Raw genomic sequence first — 7,019 nt, 5'->3', positions numbered from 1 at the left:
CTCGAGCGGTGGGCCGGATCCCGGGGGTTCTCGAGCGGCTCTCCTCGCCTGTGAGTGAAAGGGTATTGGGTGTTGGGATAAAGTCTATTGTCCGTGACGCCACCCACGGTTGTGGTGATTTGTTAGCACCACCGCTGCTCGGTGTGGGGATCCCGGGAGTGATGGTGTGAAGCAGCAAGTTGTTGTGTTGCCCCTCCGTGGGTAGGGGTTGGTGATCCCGGGGCCCAGTGATGAGGTGGGAGATGCAGGGCTTGGTGGGCGCAGGGACGCGGGTGCAGCGCTGTGCCTTGCGACACTGTGATACTCACTCAGCCTGAGACGTTGACACAGTTCTCGGTAAAACACACGGCTGGAAAGACGGTTCCCACGGACGGCTGCACTTGCTTTCCCCAGTAGGTGACGGTGATGTCCCTTTTCCTGCACCTAATGTTGTTGATGGTCTCGATGGGTTCCCACCGGTAACCCGCTCCCCGGCTTCAAGCTGGACCGGAGGAGCTCTACTCTTTGCCCGCAGGCGCTGGCCCTTAGAAACTGGTGCCCTGGCGGTGGCGGTGTCTCTACTGTAATGGTTGGGCTGTTGCCTTCAATCGGGACTTGGTTGTTGGGGGATCGACGTCCCCTTCACTGACGGATTTGGCAAATTATGGCGACTCCTAGCCTTGCCGGGGTCCGAGAGGCCCCTGCCCTGGTGCTGACTGTCTTTTGTACACTGCTCCAGATCGCCGGGCCACCACCCGTCCGCGATCCTTCCAGGAACTTCCAAACGGTCACCCCTCCGGACAATCACCGCCGTTGCTGACCTTGCTGACTCTGTCCTGCACACAGCTGGACCAACTTCAGGCTTTCCACACTCTTTCTTTCCTGTCACCACTCTTACTGTCCTCCTTTACCACTTTACTTCCTTCACTTCCTAAACTGAACTTTACTCGAGCCCTGCCTGGGCTAATCTTCCACTCCTTCCACTTCCTCCTCCAAACTCTATCTTCTCCCTTCCTCTCCCTAAACTCAACTGCCTGGTTCTTCCCGCCTCCAGGGCTGTGAACTCCTCGGTGGGCGGAGCCAACCGCCTGGCCCACCCCCTGGTGTGAACATCAGCCCCTGGAGGAAGGCAACAAGGATTTTAGTTGTTCCTAACTGGGGTGTAGGGTGTGGTGGTGTGTTGACCTGTGACCCCTGGCTTGCCCAGGGCGTCACACCTGGTGTCCTGGAAGCTTAGTGGTCTCTCCTTGGTGTCCTAGAAGCTTTGTAGTCTCTCCCTGGTGTCCTAGAAGTTTTATGGTCTTTCCCTGGTGTTCTAGAAGCTTAGTGGTCTGTCTCTGGTGTACTAGAAGCTTAGTGGTCTGTCTCTGGTGTACTAGAAGCTTAGTGGTCTGTCCCTGGTGTCCTAGAAGCTTAGTAGTCTCTCCCTGGTGTCCTAGAAGCTTATTGGTCTGTCCCTGATGTCCTAGAAGCTTTTTCATCTGTCCCTGGTGTCCTATAAGCTTAGTGGTCTCTCCCTTCCCTGGTGTCCTAGAAGCTTAGTGATCCATCCTTGGTGTCCTAGAAGCTTAGAGGTCTCTCCCTGGTGTCTTTGAAGCTTAGTGGTCTGTTCCTGGTGGTGTCCTAGAGGCTTAGTGCTCTGTCCCTAGTGTCAAAGAAGCTTTATGGTCTGTCCCTGGTGTCCTAGAAGCTTATTGGTCTCTGCTTGGTGTCCTAGAAGGTTTGTAGTCTCTCCCTGTTCTCCTAGAAGCTTTGTTTTCTCTCCCTGGTGTAATAGAAGCTTTGTGGTCTGTCACTGGTGTCCTAGAAGCTTAGTGATCCGTCCTTGGTGTCCTAGAAGCTTAGTGATCTGTCCTTGGTGTCCTAGAAGCTTAATGGTCTGTCTCTCGTGTCCTAGAGGCTTAGTGGTCTGTCCCTGGTGTCCTAGAAGCTTAATGGTCTATCCCTGGTGTCCTAGAGGCTTAGTGGTCTATCCCTGGTGTCCAAGAAGCTTAATGGTCTATCCCTGGTGTCCTAGAGGCTTAGTGGTCTGTCTCTGGTGTCCTAGAAGCTTAATGGTCTATCCCTGGTGTCCTAGAGGCTTAATGGTCTCTCCCTGGTGGTGTCTTAGAGGCTTAGTGGTCTGTCCCTGGTGTCTTAGAGGCTTAGTGGTCTGTCCCTGGTGTCTTAGAGGTCTGTCCCTGGTGTCTTAGAGGCTTAGTGGTCTGTCCCTGGTGTCTTATAGGCTTAGTGGTCTGTCCCTGGTGTCCCAGTGGTTTACGGTTTTGTTGCATACTGTTTCTTACAGTGTTTGCTGTGAATTGTAGCAGATTGCTCTTATTACGTACCTTTCTGTTACTTCCTTGTCCGTCCCGTCTCTTCATTTTCTGCCACATTCCATCCGCTAGAAACTTTCCAAACAATAGATGTTTATCACGTTCATGTCTGCCGCTATCTGTGACCACAGGACCTCCGTGGTCCGTTCCACCAATGCGCGGGTGGAGAGCGAACTGAAAACGAGACACAATTACCTTCAGATTTTCATTTCCTGTTGTCGAGAAGTCGAAATGATGTTACAGGAATTACCAATTAGCTACTTATGAGTAAAAGTGACGATACATTTACCACACACAGGAGAATCCAGAGAAAATCTCATTAGGAAGAAAAGAAAAAAGAGCAGCAAGAAGTCTCCATCTTAAAAGGAATTACTGTCAGTCGTATTTGTTTATATGTCTTCAGATCATTGTGGGGGAACGGAGAGGATGGCTTCATTGTAAAAGGCACATTTGTAATATTTTTCTGGCCCGATGACCCGATCCTCCGCTTCTAACACCATTTACAAGCAATCAGCTTCTGTCCAGCAATATGAGCAGAAGATCTTTATTCCAATCTTTCTAGACCTTTGATTATTTCTTAAAAAAAATGCATTCAACTTTTTAGGCTACTATTAAAATTTCCAAAAGTGTTGTGATATTAGCAAAATTACTAATAGGAAGAGCATAGGATGGGTCTATCCCTGTGATTGACTGCCAGGAAGAGCATAGGATGGGTCTATCCCTGTGATTGACTGCCAGGAAGAGCATAGGATGGGTCTATCCCTGTGATTGACTGCCAGGAAGAGCATAGGATGGGTCTATCCCTGTGATTGACTGCCAGGAAGAGCAAAGGATGGATCTATCCCTGTGATTGACTGCCAGGAAGAGCATAGGATGGGTCTATCCCTGTGATTGACTGCCAGGAAGAGCATAGGATGGGTCTATCCCTGTGATTGACTGCCAGGAAGAGCAAAGGATGGATCTATTCCTGTGATTGACTGCCAGGAAGAGCATAGGATGGGTCTATCCCTGTGATTGACTGCCAGGAAGAGCAAAGGATGGATCTATCCCTGTGATTGACTGCCAGGAAGAGCATAGGATGGGTCTATCCCTGTGATTGACTGCCAGGAAGAGCATAGGATGGGTATATCCCTGTGATTGACTGCCAGGAAGAGCAAAGGATGGATCTATTACTGTGATTGACTGCCAGGAAGAGCAAAGGATGGGTGTATCCCTGTGATTGACTGCCAGGAAGAGCAAAGGATGGGTCTATTCCTGTGATTGGCTGCCAGGAAGAGCATAGGATGGGTCTATCCCTGTGACTGACTGCCAGGAAGAGCAAAGGATGGGTCTATTCCTGTGATTGACTGCCAGGAAGAGCAAAGGATGGGTCTATTCCTGTGATTGACTGCCAGGAAGAGCATAGGATGGGTTTATCCCTGTGATTGACTTCCAGGAAGAGCAAAGGATGGGTCTATTCCTGTGATTGACTGCCAGGAAGAGCATAGGATGGCTCTTTCCCTGTGATTGACTGCCAGGAAGAGCATAGGCTGGGTCTATCCCTGTGACTGACTGCCAGGAAGAGCAAAGGATGGGTCTATTCCTGTGATTGACTGCCAGGAAGAGCAAAGGATGGGTCTATTCCTGCGATTGACTGCCAGGAAGAGCATAGGATGGGTTTATCCCTGTGATTGACTTCCAGGAAGAGCAAAGGATGGGTCTATTCCTGTGATTGACTGCCAGGAAGAGCATAGGATGGGTTTATCCCTGTGATTGAGTGCCAGGAAGAGCATAGGATGGGTCTATTCCTGTGATTGACTGCCAGGAAGAGCATTGGATGGGTGTATCCCTGTGATTGACTGCCCGGAAGATTATAGGAGGGGTCTATCCCTGTGATTGACTGCCAGGAAAAGCATAGGATGGGTCTATCCCTGTGATTGACTGCCAGGAAGAGCATAGGATGGGTCTATCCCTGTGATTGACTGCCAGGAAGCGCATAGGATGGGTCTATTCCTGTGATTGACTGCCAGCAAGAGCATAGGATGGGTGTATCCCTGTGATTGACTGCCCGGAAGATTATAGGAGGGGTCTATCCCTGTGATTGAGTGCCAGGAAGAGCATAGGAGGGGTCTATCCCTGTGATTGACTGACAGGAAGAGCAAAGGATGGGTGTATCCCTGTGATTGACTGCCCGGAAGATTATAGGAGGGGTGTATCCCTGTGATTGACTGCCAGGGATAGCATAGGATGGGTGTATCCCTGTGATTGACTGCCAGGAAGAGCATAGGATGGGTCTATCCCTGTGATTGACTGCCAGGAAGAGCATAGGAGGGGTGTATCCCTGTGATTGACTGCCAGGAAGAGCATAGGATGGGTGTATCCCTGTGATTGACTGCCAGGAAGAGCATAGGATGGATCTATCCCTGTGATTGACTTCCAGGAAGAACATAGGATGGGTGTATCCCTGTGATTGACTGCCAGGAAGAGCATAGGAGGGGTGTATCCCTGAGATTGACTGCCAGGAAGAGCATAGGAGGGGTGTATCCCTGTGATTGACTGCCAGGAAGAGCATAGGATGGGTGTATCACTGTGATTGACTGCCAGGAAGAGCATAGGATGGATCTATCCCTGTGATTGACTTCCAGGAAGAGCATAGGATGGGTGTATCCCTGTGATTGACTGCCAGGAAGAGCATAGAAGAGTCTATCCCTGTGATTGACTGCCAGGAAGAGCATAGGAGGGGTGTATCCCTGAGATTGACTGCCAGGAAGAGCATAGGAGGGGTGTATCCCTGAGATTGACTGCCAGGAAGAGCATAGGATGGGTGTATCACTGTGATTGACTGCCAGGAAGAGCATAGGATGGATCTATCCCTGTGATTGACTTCCAGGAAGAGCATAGGATGGGTGTATCCCTGTGATTGACTGCCAGGAAGAGCATAGAAGAGTCTATCCCTGTGATTGACTGCCAGGAAGAGCATAGAAGGGTCTATCCCTGTGATTGACTGCCAGGAAGAGCATAGGATGGGTGTATCCCTGTGATTGACTGCCAGGAAGAGCATAGGATGGGTCTTTCCCTATGATTGACTGCCAGGAAGAGCATAGGATGGGTGTATCCCTGTGATTGACTGCCAGGAAGAGCATAGGAGGGGTGTATCCCTGTGATTGACTGCCAGGAAGAGCATAGGAGGGGTGTATCCCTGTGATTGACTGCCAGGAAGAGCATAGGATGGATCTATCCCTGTGATTGACTTCCAGGAAGAGCATAGGATGGGTCTATCCCTGTGATTGACTGCCAGGAAGAGCATAGGAGGGGTGTATCCCTGTGATTGACTGCCAGGAAGAGTATAGGAGGGGTGTATCCCTGTGATTGACTGCCAGGAAGAGCATAGGATGGGTCTATCCCTGTGATTGACTGCCAGGAAGAGCATAGGATGGGTCTATCCCTGTGATTGACTGCCCGGAAGAGCTAAGAAAGGGACTAAGTGAACAAGTGGCAACAAGGAGATGCAGATGAACACAAATGTAACTGACAATAGTAGCTCATTTTTTAACCTTTTGCTGTACATACAGCCCTGCATTAAGGATAATGTATCATCACCAGAAAATAACATTTTTATATCAGGTTTTGGTTTTATATTAATAGAAAAAAAACACATTTTTTTTCTTTATAATCACAATCTGTATTTAAAAAAAAATATATATAAATATATATACAAATCTTGCAATTTTCACACTGGCCACTGGGGCTTCTCTAGTCTCATACATCCTATTGTTCAGGAAATACACATGAACATTAGCAACAATCTCATATATGCTATTGTTTCAGGTAATGGACAAGAACATTAGCAACAATCTCCTATATCCTATTGATTTAGGGAATGCACATGAACATTAGCAACAATCTCCTATATCCTATTGTTTTAGGGAATGCACATGAACATTAGCAACAATCTCCTATATCCTATTGTTTCAGGAAATTCACATGAACATTAGCAACAATCTCCTATATCCTATTGTTTCAGGAAATTCACATGACCATTAACAACAATCTCATATATCCTATTGTTTCAGGAAATGCACATGAACATTAGCAACAATCTCCTTTTTCCTATTGTTTCAGGAAATTCACATGACCATTAACAACAATCTCATATATCCTATTGTTTTAGGGAATGTAGATGAACATTAGCATCAATCTCATACATCCTATTGTTTCAGGAAATGCACATGAACATTAGCAACAATCTCATATATCTTATTGTTTCAGGAAATGCACCTGCACATTAGTAGCAATCTCATATATCTTATTGTTTCAGGAAATGCACATGAACATTAGTAGCAATCTCATATATCTTATTGTTTCAGGAAATGCACATGAACATTGGCAACAATCTCATATATCCTATTGTTTTAGGAAATACACACGAACATAAGCAACAATCTCATATATCCTATTGTTTCAGGAAATGGACATGAACATTAGCAACAATCTCATACATCCTATTATTTCAGGAAATGCACATGACCATTAGCAACAATCTCCTATATCCTATTGTTTCAGGAAATGCACATGAACATTAGCAACAATCTCATACATCCCTATTGTTTCAGGAAATGCACATGAACATTAGTAGCAATCTCATATATCTCATTGTTTCAGGAAATGCACATGAACATTAGCAGCAATGAACAGACCATGATCTTATCTGTAAGATTAATCATTATATGAATTTAATATATATAT

Source organism: Anomaloglossus baeobatrachus, chromosome 8 (genome assembly GCF_048569485.1).
Source record: "Anomaloglossus baeobatrachus isolate aAnoBae1 chromosome 8, aAnoBae1.hap1, whole genome shotgun sequence".
In the NCBI taxonomy this organism is placed as follows: Eukaryota; Metazoa; Chordata; class Amphibia; order Anura; family Aromobatidae; genus Anomaloglossus; species Anomaloglossus baeobatrachus.
This window is presented reverse-complemented; position numbering follows the sequence as displayed.